Genomic DNA, 14660 nt, shown 5'->3' on the forward strand with positions numbered 1-14660 from the left:
CGCTGTCAATGGGAGGTTAGTATTTGTGATTTTTCACATGGTAGTGAATCCCCAATCCCTGTGCTGTCAGAGGACATTGGGCAAATCTTGCATATTGCAGGGTATAGATCTCTAGGATTACAGATATGCAGGACTAGCAGACCACATATGACTAGAATGCCAGTTTTATCAGAATGCTGAGTGTAGATTTGTCAAGGGAAAATGTTTTCACTAAATTCACCCCTGAAGCTCAAAATCAATTGTGGCTACAAATTCATCATTAACAGCATTTACAACAAATAAAATTCACAAATCTCAGTTAAATTCACCCTATTTGGTTTACTAATCCTCCAGTTAATTCTGTGTTTTCTATAAGTAATCAGATAGCGCAAACCAATGACACTAGTACCTAAAACCTAACAACAAAGAAGAACAAATGAATGGATCCCAGGGAATAATTTATACAATTGACACACCTAACATAGGAAATACAGCTCGTGTCAACAGTTGATACTCATAATGTAGGTGATACAGCTTACACATCCATTACTGTGGGCACATGTGTAGACCTGGTTCACGGACACAGTAACAAGTCAAATATTCCAGTAGTTTTTTGAAAAAAAAGAGCTGCAGGTGCAACAGATCATTTCCAATAAGGACTGTAGTGATTAGCTTGGATTTTCTCATTCAGGTTATATTTCCTACATTTGTGCTATAAATCAGAGCAGATACTTCACCCAGTAACAATTAGTCAAGTGAGGTCAGCAGTAGCAAGAACTATGTACATTGGTTTTATAAGGATTGTAAAACCAGATAGCCTTACACTTTGGTTTTGAGAATGTTTCCAGATAGTTGAAGTTTCACACAACTATTTCAAGTACTGCTGCAAAAATCAGGAGGTATATTTTCCTCCATACACAAATATATCCCCAGTATATCATATATATATATATATATATATATAAAACAGTACCTTGCTAACTGTTAGACAAAAGAGCACTTTACACAATATATTATAAACTGCATGGTCAGACCAAAAAATACACAAAACCTCTGGATTATGTTATTTCAATTGCAGATGTACATTAAAGGAACAAAAGATTTGGCCAGCAAAAATGTAAGATCACTGCAAAAGTATGTATGATTAGATCAACATTGCTTACTTAAGAATAAAGCAATAGCATTGTGTAATCTTAATTGAGAAAAGTAGTAGCCTAGAAATAAAATGGAAATACTTTGAAAGTGTTGATAAAATAGAAGTTGATTCAAATGTTTACTCCTTTATTACAAAGTTAGTTAAATTCTCTCATTCAGTTTATGATTTATGAAATTTGTTGTGATATTCTCAGTAGTGAAAGGGTGCATTTCACAGCACTTAGTAATAGACTTAACTGTTAAAGCCATCTGCAAACATTTAAAAGAAGAAAATAAATTCACAGAAAGCAAAATTCTGGGACAAAAACCAGAGACTCCCAAGGGGCTGCACAGTTAGTGTGCTGAGGAAATCTGAAAATACATGCATTTCCTTAACTGTGCTGTTCATTGAAAAGCCATGACACAGATGTCAATTCTTTCCCACTAAAGTCATTACACAGCTGGAGATTGTTATATTAATTTAAGGCTCAAGTTGATTCAGCCAGTTGACAAATAACTGAAATGATTAAAAGACAGCATTACAATGTTGAGCTCTACAGTTCCACAGTCTAGCAAATAAACAGTGATTGCTCATAGGTGACTCAGCATGCCAGTTTGTGGGTTCAAACTCCATTCTATGACTTGAGCACATAATCTAGGCTGACACCCCAGCGCAGCACCGAGGGAGTACTGCATTGTCAGAAGAAATGTTAAACTGAGACCCCATTTGCACTGGCGGTTCAGGTGGATGCAAAAGATTACATGGCACCATTTGAAGAAAAGCTTTCCAGGTGTCCTGACTAATATTCCTTCCTTAACCAACATTATCAAAACAGATTGTAAGATTCCATAATGAAATGAATGGCAATGTGCAAAATGGCTACATTTGTCCACATAAAATGGGACCAGCTGGATTGCTCTTGCAGAGAGCCAGCACGGGCTCGACAGATCGAATGGCCTCCTTCTGTGCTGAAACCATTCTATGATTCTATAACAGTCACTGTATTTTAAAGTAATTCATTGTATGTGATAGTGCTTTTGAGATGTGATGAGGTACTAGATAAATGCAAGTTTTTTCTTTTTATTTTTAATCAAAGGTTAACTGTTGTCCCTCTAAAGCTCCTGCGTATTTCATTCTTGATCATAAATTTAAAAAAACAGCTAAAGAATAAGTTCCTCTGAGCTGACTGTTGAGAAAAAATGGAATAAATTTCTGCTAATTTAATTCAATTATAAGCTCACAATAACCAGCAAAAAAGAGAGATCTTTACAGTAACTGTACTCCCTATTCATGCAGTAAAATAGGCCCATAGTGACCATGCTAACTTGGAGAGGACATTAAGAACATCTTGCCCTGATTCATATCATTTGATATTTTCTGGTTATGACAAGATGTGGGAAAGAAGTTCTCTTGATTTAAAACCATGTAGTGCTGGCAGAGGTCCATTAAATCCCCTCTTTACACAGTAAAATAGGCCCCTGAGAGGGTGGGAAGAAAAGTATGTAAATACTAGGGAAAGTTATGCTCTTTCTTGTTTGGAGGTGTATACTGACATGCACATTAGCCAAAGCCCCACTGACTCTCTACATATGGTTCTGATTGCTGTGAGATTGTATGCCCCTGTATTAAAAAAATTACATTCTCCCAAACTCTGATAAGACCCCATATCAAAACATCTATTTTTATTTCACCCTACCCGCCTCCATTTCCCTTCAAGCTGTGGCTTACAACAGTGAATAAATCAGCCAATTTGATTACTGGAACAGATTTACTTCAAATCCCTTTTCGCATTTAAGCAGACATGCACATTCCCTTTCAGGCATTTTCAATCGACAACATTGCTATTGGTGACAGTGTATTGTAGGAAATGTTCAAGCTCTTGTTACACTGGGACAATGAGATGTTGCTAGCTCTATTTACAAATTTCTAGAAGGACACCCAGCTACATTAAATTACTACTAAACTATGGAAACACAGATCTTCCACGGACTCGAGATAAATTTTGGGTGGCAAGGAATTTGGCAGATCAAGAAGATATTGGCATTTTGCCTCAAAATCTGCTTAAGAGTTATAAATTCTAGAACTTTGAACACAAATGAAACATTTGCTGGCATACAACCACTATCTTTTTAAAAATAAAACTCTTGTTACTTAGATTCCATATAATGATAAAACATACTCTGGAAGTGAAGCAAAAAGGACACTTGTGTGAAAGATTTCCTCTGCTATTTGTAGCAGAATCATGAATGTGAGTATAAAGGATTGATCCAAGGAAATTTCACGACTTACTTGCTTGGTTAAGAACCATGAACTTCTTTGCAAAAGTTACATAACTGCATACGCTAAGAAAAATAAGGAAGCAATAAAAGAAATCTATTTTACACTAGCTTTACAACAGAAATAAAAGGACTCCCAATTCTTTGGCTTTAACTATGCAGGTCACCAACTGTACAATCCAATGATAATGGACCTCATTCAGGAACTGTAAAACTATTCTTGGCTTCCATTTCTCCACTGCAAGTTATTTACCATTGGGTGTAAAATGGATTAAAAAAACAAAGCACCCGTAATCCTTTGATTCCCTCGCACTTGAAGATAAACCAGCAGGTTCAACAAAATATAACTGCTAAAGACAAGATTACTTTTAAAATTAGGTAACAACTTCTTGATTAAAAGGTAGCATTACTAATTAGTATTCCTCATATTTTACCTTTATAATACGGTCGAGTCACTGCCACTAACACATTCTGATATTGCCACCAACAGGATGTGGGAGGACAATACTCTCCCAACCCTTTGTCTAATATCTAATTTGATCCAGTCTGTTGCAGAGTAATTCAAATTCTCTGGAATGTGTAATTTGATCCGGTCATTGTCAGGCAAGCTACAGAGTTAGGACAAGGCACAGTGCTAACACTACTGGTTTCAGAGAACAGACAGCGCTAACACTACCCAGTTCAGAGAACAGATAGCACTAATACTACAGAGTTCAGAGAACACATAGTTCAGAAAATGCACAGCGCTGAAACTATCGAGTTCAGAGAACGTACACACTAACACTACAGAGTTCAGAGAACGCACTGCGCTGAAACTACAGAGCTCAGAGAATGCACAGTGCTGACACTACCATGTTCAGATAGGAATGTGTGAGGCCATGAGGGATTTCAATATGAGGACAAGAATTTTAAAATCAAGGTGTTCATGGATCGAGAGCTAATGTAGGTCAGCGGGCACATGGGCGATGGATGAAAAAGACTTGCTGCGAGTTAGGATACGTGCAGCAGAGTTTTGGATGAGCTCAAGTATATTGAGGGTGGAAGATGGGAAGCTGGCCTGGAGATCATTGGAATAGTCAAGTCTAGAGGTAACAAAGTCTAGAGGGTTTCAGCAGCAGATGAGCTGAGGCAGGGGAGGAGACGGCGACTTTACGGAGATGGACGTAATGGAGATGGCTGGTGATGGAACAGATATGTGGTCAGAAACTCATCTCAGGGTCAAATAGGATGCCAAGGTTGCGAATGGTCTGGTTCAGCCTTAGACAGTGGCCAAGGAGAGGGATGGAGTCGGTAGCTAGGGAACTGAGTTTGTGGCAGGGACTGTAGACAATGGCTTGGGTCTTCCCAATATTTAGTTGGAGGAAATTTTTGCTCATCCAGTGCTGGATGTCGGACAAGCCGTGTGACAAATCAGAGCCAGTGGAGGAGTCAAGGGAGGTGGTGGTGAGGTAGAGCTGAGTGTCGACAGCATACATGTGGAACATGACGTGTTTTTGGATGATGTTGCCGAGGGGCAGCACGTAGATGAGAAATAGGAGGGGGCCAAGGATAAATTCTTGGGGGACTCCAGAGGTAACGGTGCAGGAGCAGGTGATTCTCTAGTCATGACTGCATAGATATGAATGGAAGCAGGCGAGCGCAGTCGCACCCAGCTGGACGACGGAGGAGAGGCATTGGAGGAGGATGGTGTGGTCAACCGTGTCAAAGGCTGCAGACAGGTTGAGAAGGATGAGGAGGGATAGTTTACCACGGTCACAGTCACATAGGATGTCATTTGTGACTTTGATAAGGGCCGTTTCAGTACTGTGGCAGGGGTGGAAACCTGATTGGAGGGGTTCAAACATGCGGGAAAGATCAGAACGGATTTGGGAGGCGACAACACATTCAAGGACTTGAGAGGAAAGGGAGGTTAGAGATTAGGCAATAATTTGCAAGGGCAGAGGGATCAAGGGTGGGGTTGATGATGGCAGATTTAAAGGGGAGGGGGACAGTACCTGAGGACAGGGAACCGTTGACAATATCAGCTAACGGGGGGCCAGGAAGGGAAGTTGGGTGTCAACAGTTTGGTGCGAATAGGGTCGAGGGAGCAGGAGGTGGATCTCATTGTCAAGATGAGCTTGGAGAAGGCATGAGGGGAGATAAGAGAGAAACTATAAAGATGTAAGTTCAGGGCTGGACAGGGGGAAACAGTAGAGGAAGTTTGGCTTGGTGGGCTAGGGGAAGGGAGGGAAGTGGCAGAGGCAGCTGAACGGATGGTCTCAATCTTAGTGAAAAAGTAGTCCATGAGCTCCTCGCACTCGTTGTTGGAGTAGTGAGCAGTTTTAGCAGAGGAGAGCAGGATCTGATAGTGCTTTATGTGATCCAGCCAGGTCTGGCGATGAATGGCGAAACCAGTTGTCTGCCTTAAAGGCTCAAGTCTGCATCCATTGAACTTAAGGGAGCCGAGATGAGGGCTGTACCGGCGGAACAACCAGGGTGAGAGAGAGTAATGGTTTCAATGGGGACAAGGGCATCAAAGGTGGAGGTGAGGGTATGATTGAGGTAACTGCAGAAATGCCATGGCAAATGAAGGGCCAAAGGCCAGACAGTTGGGAATTTGAAAGTGCCATTGTAATTGACTTGGGGGAGAGTTTTTTTTTTACAGGGATGGACACAGAAGGAAGTGGAGTTGGGAGGAGGAAGGGGGATGTGGGTGGAGAGGGATACAAGTAATTAGGGATGGCCTTATCCGAAATTGACATGATGGGAGTAGAGAGGCTACGTGAGATGGCAAGGTCGTGGAGGTGGCCGTGAATATGGGTAGGGGAGTTTAGATGGAGGGAGAGATTAATGGAGGATAGGAGGGCAGTGAACTCAGAGGAGAGAGAGCATGGTGAGTTGAGATGGAGGTTGAGGTCACCAAGAATGAGAAGTCACTCAGTGCAGAGGCTGAGGGAGGAAAGCAGTGAAGATATCTCAGTGAGAAACTTGGGTGGGCAGTAGAGAACGAGGATTTTAAAGGGGAGGTGAGAGGGGTGGAACAAGGTGAGATGCTCAAAAGAAGAGAAGGTGCCCGAGGAGTAGGGGTAGAGACCAAGGTATGATTTGGTGGTAAGGGCCACACCATCAACACGGTGGTCTGGGCGGGACAAGGGGTGGAAGATATAGCCAGGCGGGGAGGCTTCATTAAGGGGGAAGGTCACCACCTGTCAGCCAGGTTTCCGTCAAGGCCATGATGTCGTGCAATCATCCACAATAAGCTCATGAATGGCAAGGGCATTGTTCACAAGTGAACAGAAATTCTGGAGGGAGATGCGGAGAGAGGCGGTGATAGCTGATCCATTAGCAGAGTCCACAAGGTCTGTGCTGGGAGGGCTGAGTGGGACGGGAAGGAGATTGGCGGGTGCGCCGGGCGAGTAAGTTTGTGAAAGAGTACGATGAGGCATTGGCGTTGCTGCTCGTAAGGAGGCAGTGACAAGTGCCTCGATGGGCCTTTCGGAGGATGCCAAGCGAGGCAGAAGAAAGTTGTAGGCTTATCTAAGAGGGAGTCAAGCCTGGGATGGCGGGGGGAGAGTAGGAAGGTCGATGAGTGCTGAAGGGTTGGGGTAGGGATTTGGGGGGGCAAATCCCCCACCAAGAGGGGAAAATGAAAGAAGGCATGATGAAAGGAGATAGGGGCCTTGGAGGGGTAAAGAGGAAAGGAGAAAAAAGGAGAAATAGTAGCAATGGTCTCGGGTCTGGAGCAGCAGCCAAATCGCGCATGTGAATGGACACAGGGAAACTCAATTTACAAAGGCGCGGTTAGATAGCAAGATTGGGATAGATATGTCCTGGTAATAAACAGGGAATAGAGAGGAGACAATAGGAGGGAGTCCAAAGTTAAAGTCAGAGGTCCTGTGGTGGGATAAGGTTGACCTACGTAGCAATGGAGTCTTCTTGGAGCATCAACGAACTGATGTCCAGGTTCGGAGAAAGTTGTGAGGGCAAGCCAATAGATTGTCTCCAATTCCACATGCTCTCATTTTTATTCACAGTCTCTTATGTGGAAGCTTGTCGAAAGCTTTCAGCGTGATCTGATAAAAACTCCCACCAAACTTCCCTGTCTTCTGGAGGAGTGAGGCTTCCACATTGAGCAGCCTCCCACCAGTGTTCCCTCTAATTTTTTTCGGCCATGTGTGGAATGAATTGGGGTTTGTGCACTGATATAAAGGCAGTGTGCGCCACCGTAAAAAAAATCACAACTTTGAATAGAACATCTTTTTAGAAAACATTATTCAGGGTAAATAACAAACAGAACAAATGTACAAAATAATGGATAATTGTAACAATTTAATGTTATATTAGCTGATAAATTTATATAATTGATGAAATGGGGTTCTTAAGTTGCATTAGGATTGAACAGACAAGTCCCATTATATTTTATTAAAAATTATCTGATGGGAATGATTCCAATCAGCATTTTGTTGAATCAGCTTAATAACTCTGATTCAAACAGAAATAAATCTAGTGCAATCAGAATTTTTAAATTGAGTCAGAAATACAAAACAGCTGTCAAATCAGCCAGTGTGAATTTGGGGATAGGGAACAGTTTAATTGAAGCTCCCCCCTCCCATTATTGACTCCTCAGCAGGGTTTTAAAAATTATTGCATTACAATTGTACATCTTGCAGGTTTCATTAGTTTTAGCTGCCTCTATGTAAGGCAGGGAGCAGCTTGGTCATAAAGAACCTGAACTGAGGGAGGCAACGGACAAAGATAAAAAAAGACAATCCTTGGCACAACTGAGGATTTTTGATTACAATGTACCAATATGATTGGAAAGTATATTTTAGCACAATTGTAGAAGGATCTTTAACATAATTTTGTAAATATGAAATATGGAAATTGATAAATGATTATTACAATTTGCCGGGTAATTTGGGTTCGTTTGTAGTTTACTTCAGAAGCTAACGTCGAATAGGATGGTGACAAAAACTGTTAATTGCACTAATCGTAGACTCCCTCCAATGTTATTTGCTACAAAAGCCTTGAATGTGTTTGTCTTTAGACTAAAGTAACAGTTCTCCACAATTCGCACTAGAGGTGAAAAGCTTTCATAGAATGATAGAATCATAGAAGTTTACAACATGGAAACAGGCCCTTCGGCCCAACATGTCCATGTCGCCCAGTTTATACCACTAAGCTAGTCCCAATTGCCTGCACTTGGCCCATATCCCTCTTATACCCATCTTACCCATGTAACTGTCCAAATGCTTTTTAAAAGACAAAATTGTACCCGTCTCTACTACTGCCTCTGGCAGCTCGTTCCAGACACTCACCACCCTTTGAGTGAAAAAATTGCCCCTCTGGACCGTTTTGTATCTCTCCCCTCTCAACTTAAATCTATGCCCCCTCGTTATAGACTCCCCTACCTTTGGGAAAAGATTTTGACTATCTACCTTATCTATGCCCCTCATTATTTTATAGACTTCTATAACATCACCCCTAAACCTCCTACTCTCCAGGGAAAAAAGTCTCAGTCTATCCAACCTCTCCCTATAAGTCAAACCATCAAGTCCCGGTAGCATCCTAGTAAATCTTTTCTGCACTCTTTCTAGTTTAATAATATCCTTTCTATAATAGGGTGACCAGAACTGTACACAGTATTCCAAGTGTGGCCTTACTAATGTCTTGTACAACTTCAACAAGACATCCCAACTCCTGTATTCAATGTTGTGACCAATGAAACCAAGCATGCTGAATGCCTTCTTCACCACCCTATCCACCTGTGACTCCACTTTCAAGGAGCTATGAACCTGTACTCCTAGATCTCTTTGTTCTATAACTCTCCCCAACGCCCTACCATTAACGGAGTAGGTCCTGGCCCGATTCGATCTGCCAAAATGCATCACCTCACATTTATCTAAATTAAACTCCATCTGCCATTCATCGGCCCACTGGCCCAATTTATCAAGATCCTGTTGCAATCCCAGATAACCTTCTTCACTGTCCACAATGCCACCAATCTTGGTGTCATCTGCAAACTTACTAACCATGCCTCCTAAATTCTCATCCAAATCATTAATATAAATAACAAATAACAGCGGACCCAGCACCGATCCCTGAGGCACACCACTGGTCACAGGCCTCCAGTTTGAAAAACAACCCTCTACAACCACCCTCTGTCTTCTGTCGTCAATCCAATTTTGTATCCAATTGGCTACCTCACCTTGGATCCCGTGAGATTTAACCTTATGTAACAACCTACCATGCGGTACCTTGTCAAAGACTTTGCTAAAGTCCATGTAGACCACGTCTACTGCACAGCCCTCATCTATCTTCTTGGTTACCCCTTCAAAAAACTCAATCAAATTCGTGAGACATGATTTTTCTCTCACAAAACCATGCTGACCGTTCCTAATCAGTCCCTGCCTCTCCAAATGCCTGTAGATCCTGTCTTTCAGAATACCCTCTAACAACTTACCCACTACAGATGTCAGGCTCACCGGTCTGTAGTTCCCAGGCTTTTCCCTGCCGCCCTTCTTAAACAAAGGCACAACATTTGCTACCCTCCAATCTTCAGGCACCTCACCTGTAGTTGTCGATGATTCAAATATCTCTGCTAGGGGACCCGCAATTTCCTCCCTAACCTCCCATAACGTCCTGGGATACATTTCATCAGGTCCCGGAGATTTATCTACCTTGATGCGCGTTAAGACTTCCAGCACCTCCCTCTCTGTAATATGTACACTCCTCAAGACATCACTATTTATTTCCCCAAGTTCCCTAACATCCATGCCTTTCTCAACCGTAAATACCGATGTGAAATATTCATTTCGGATCTCACCCATCTCTTGTGATTCCGCACATAGATGACCTTGTTGATCCTTAAGAGGTCCTACTCTCTCCCTAGTTACTCTTTTGCCCTTTATGTATTTGTAGAAGCTCTTTGGATTCTCCTTTGCCTTATCTGCCAAAGCAATCTCATGTCCCCTTTTTGCCCTCCTGATTTCCCTCTTAACTCTACTCCAGCAATCTCTATACTCTTCAAGGGATCCACTTGATCCCAGCTGCCTATGCATGTCATATGCCTCCTTCTTCTTTTTGATTAGGGCCTCAATCTCCCGAGTCATCCAAGGTTCCCTACTTCTACCAGCCTTGCCCTTCACTTTATAAGGAATGTGCTTACCCTGAACCCTGGTTAACACACTTTTGAAAGCCTCCCACTTACCAGACGTCCCTTTGCCTGCCAACAGACTCTCCCAATCAACTTCTGAAAGTTCCTGTCTAATACCATCAAAATTGGCCTTTCCCCAATTTAGAATTTTAACTTTTGGGCCAGACCTATCATTCTCCATAGCTATCTTAAAACTAATGGAATTATGATCACTGGTCCCAAAGTGATCCCTCACTAACACTTCTGTCACCTGCCCTTCCTTATTTCCCAAGAGGAGGTCAAGTTTTGCCCCCTCTCTAGTCGGGCCATCCACATACTGAATGAGAAATTCCTCCTGAATACACTCAACAAATTTCTCTCCATCAAAGCCCCTAATGCTATGGCTGTCCCAGTCAATGTTGGGAAAGTTAAAGTCCCCTACTATTACCACCCTATTTTTCTTGCAGCTGTCTGTAATCTCCTTACATATTTGCTCCTCAATTTCCCATTGACTATTTGGGGGTCTGTAGTACAATCCTATCAAAGTGATCTCTCCCTTCTTATTTTTCAGTTCTACCCATATAGACTCAGTGGGCGAACCCTCGGATATATCCCCTCTCACTACTGCCGTGATGTTCTCCCTAATCAAGAACGCAACTCCCCCTCCTCTCTTACCTTCTGCTCTATCTTTCCTATAGCATCTGTACCCTGGAACATTGAGCTGCCAGTCCTGCCCCTCCCTTAGCCATGCTTCAGTAATAGCTATAACATCCCAGTCCCATGTACCCATCCATGCCCTGAGTTCATCTGCCTTGCCCATCAGACTTCTTGCATTGAAATAAATGCAGTTTAATCTAAACTTCCCTTGGTCTTTGCCCTGCTTTCTCAGACCATCTGTCCGGTCATGTTTTGTACACTCTCCCTTACTGCCTTTTGTTTCTGTCACCACTTTACTTCCCACTGACTTCCTGCATCGGTTCCCATCCCCCTGCCACATTAGTTTAAACCCTCCCCAACAGCACTAGCAAACACTCCCCCTAGGACATTGGTTCCAGTCCTGCCCAGATGCAGACCGTCCAATTTGTACTGGTCCCACCTCCCCCAGAACCGGTTCCAATGGCCCAGGAATTTGAATCCCTCCCTCTTGCACCATCTCTCAAGCCACGTATTCATCCTAGCTATCCTGTCATTCCTACTCTGACTAGCCCGTGACACTGGTAGCAATCCTGAGATTACTATCTTTGAGGTCCTACTTTTTAGTTTAACTCCTAACTCCCTAAATTCAGCTTGTAGGACCTCATCCCGTTTTTTTACCTATATCGTTGGTACCTATATGCACCACGACAACAGGCTGTTCACCCTCCCCCTCCAGAATGTCCTGCAGCCGCTCCGAGACATCCCTGACCCTTGCGCCAGGGAGGCAACATACCATCCTGGAGTCTCGGTTGCGTCCGCAGAAACGCCTGTCTATTCCCCTTACAATCGAGTCCCCTATCACTATAGCTCTGCCACTCTTTTTCCTGCCCTCCTGTGCAGCAGAGCCAGCCATGGTGCCATGAACCTGGCCGCTGTCACCTTCCCCTGGTGAGCCATCTCCCCCAACAGTATCCAAAACGGTATACCTGTTTTGGAGGGAGATGACCGCAGTGGACCCCTGCACTGCCTTCCTACTCTTCCTCTGTCTGTTGGTCACCCATTCACTATCTCCCTCAGTAATTTTTATCTGTGGTGTGACCAACTCACTGCACGTCCACGGCTATCCACGGCTTCCTCAGCATCGCGGATGCTCCAAAGTGAGTCCATCCGCAGCTCCAGAGCCGTCAAGCGGTCAAACAGTAGCTGCAGCTGGACACACTTCCTGCAGGTGAAGGAACCAGGGACACAGGAAGGATCCCTGAATTCCCACATCCCACAAGAGGAACATGACACAGGTCTGGGATCTCCTGCCATGACTTAACCCTTAAGTTAGCTTAACAACAACTACAATGTCAAGAAAAAAAAAGGAAAGAAAAACTACTTACCACTCACCAGCCAATCACTTACCTGTTGGCTGTGACTTCGTGCCTCCAGCAGCTGCAGCTGAAATAAACTAAAGACTTAAAAAAAAGACGGTAAAAGAAACCCTCACTAGCTCGCAGCCAATCAGCTCCTCCCCTTGTGCTGACGTCACTTTTGATTGTCTTACCTCGCTCCTTGAAGCCCTGAACTCTTTATCGCTGATCCGGCGCTCCGACTCACTGCCCCCGACTCCGACACACTGCCCCCGACTCCGACACACTGCCCCCGACTCCGACTCACTGCCCCCGACTCCGACTCACTGCCCCCGACTCCGACTCACCGCCCCCGACTCCGACTCACCGCCCTCGACTCCGACACACTGCCCCCGACTCCGACACACCGCCCCCGACTCCGACTCACCGCCCCCGACTCCGACTCACCGCCCCCGACTCCGACTCACCGCCCCCGACTCCGACTCACCGCCCCCGACTCCGACTCACCGCCCCCGACTCCGACTCACCGCCCCCGACTCCGACACACTGCCCCCGACTCCGACACACCGCCCCCGACTCCGACTCACCGCCCCCGACTCCGACACACCGCCCCCGACTCCGACTCACTGCCCCCGACTCCGACTCACTGCCCCCGACTCCGAACAGGTCCGCTCCTTACCTCAGGCACTCCGATTGAGGCCTACTCCCCGGGCCTCGCTGGATACATGCTCTCCCCTCCCCCCCGCTCTGCTCCATTCGGGCTCCCCCCTCCCCACCGCTTCTGCTTCGCTCACTGCATCTGCTCCCCCTTCCCCCCTACTTCTACTCCCCCCTCCCCCCTACTTCTACTCCCCCCATCTCCCTTCCTCCAAGCTCTGCTCTCCTCTCTCTTTATGACTACCAGCAGCAGCTGCATTTTTGTTGCTCGGCCTCTGGTCCGGGCTTTTAGTGAACAGCAGTGAGGGCAGTTGGTGACCTAAAATGTGCAGTCCATCACACTCTGGACCTGAATGTGCATGTGCTAGTGCTAGTCCCTGGCGCTAGTCACAGCGTTATAATACAGACAAAGAACACAGTGCAGTCTTGAAAAAAATTACATTTTACTCGAAATTCCTGAATATGATCAGAACTACCACAAGAAATTGGATTCCTAAACAGACTGTGAATTGTATTGATGAAAATAAACTGTACTTGAAGAAATAACTCAAATAGCAAAGAATTTTTTAAAAATTATATATATATAAGCACATGACCAGTAACACCACATGATAATTACTTGTTATTTCATATACTTGGAATATGGAATTTATTCCACATCTGTAACCTAACAACTTAACTAAAACTACTTTCCTATAAGCTCTTGTAGTTTGGTAGGATGAAAGCTGTAGTCAAGTTCTCAGCTACAAATTCCTATGCTTCCAGCTGTTGCATTCTGATGCGAATAACTGCTGCTGTGTAGGACACCAACTGTACAAACCATTGTGGCATCAATATCAGAGTAAATATGCCCACTCTATACAGCTGACACAAAATATGCCATGTTTAGATCACAGAAGCAATTCAAGTAGAAGCAGTTCTCTACTATTCCGAGGCTGCGCCATCGTCTATGTTCACACTGCACGCCAGATTCCACAACACAGATGGCAAACAGAGACAACTGCAATGTGCTAGTTTGCACATGCACAGCAGTCTGCTTTTTGCGACGCTGGCCACTGAACTTTTGCCAATGGCTAGGCAAGTTTCATACAAGCAAAAACCATACATATCCCTTGCCTGTACAAGCAAGCAGAGCATTTTGCACAACCAGAAATGTCAGCAAGCACCAATCATTTTTATTTACTGATACTGCACCGCTTCCTCCAAAGGAGCAGCCAAACACCACCTCTGAATCATTCTGTTTGGTACAGTTACATGCATTATAACAGAACCAAATTCAGCAGAGGAGTATTATAAAGAGAGAGTGTATTTTGTTTTTAAAAAGAGCTCCAAAAATACCTCAACATATACAAATATCCTGTTCCCATGGTAGCTGTGCACTCTTCATCAATATGCCTTCCATAATGTTACGGACTCGATCCCAAAACTTTTTATTCATACTCACTGTAAAAGATAGCTTCTACAGGCAGACCCTGCCTGTTATTAACTATAACTCAATGTTATGCTTG

The 14660-nt window shown here is 44.1% G+C and overlaps 1 protein-coding gene across 3 annotated transcripts in view; it reads right to left on the reverse strand.

Moving 5' to 3' along the window:
• Positions 1-14660, reverse strand: part of LOC137323004 (NADPH oxidase 4) — a 166726-nt gene that overhangs the window by 52465 nt on the left and 99601 nt on the right. The gene's annotated exons all lie outside the window — the stretch shown is intronic.

This window comes from Heptranchias perlo, chromosome 6 (genome assembly GCF_035084215.1).
Source record: "Heptranchias perlo isolate sHepPer1 chromosome 6, sHepPer1.hap1, whole genome shotgun sequence".
Classification (NCBI taxonomy): domain Eukaryota; kingdom Metazoa; phylum Chordata; class Chondrichthyes; order Hexanchiformes; family Hexanchidae; genus Heptranchias; species Heptranchias perlo.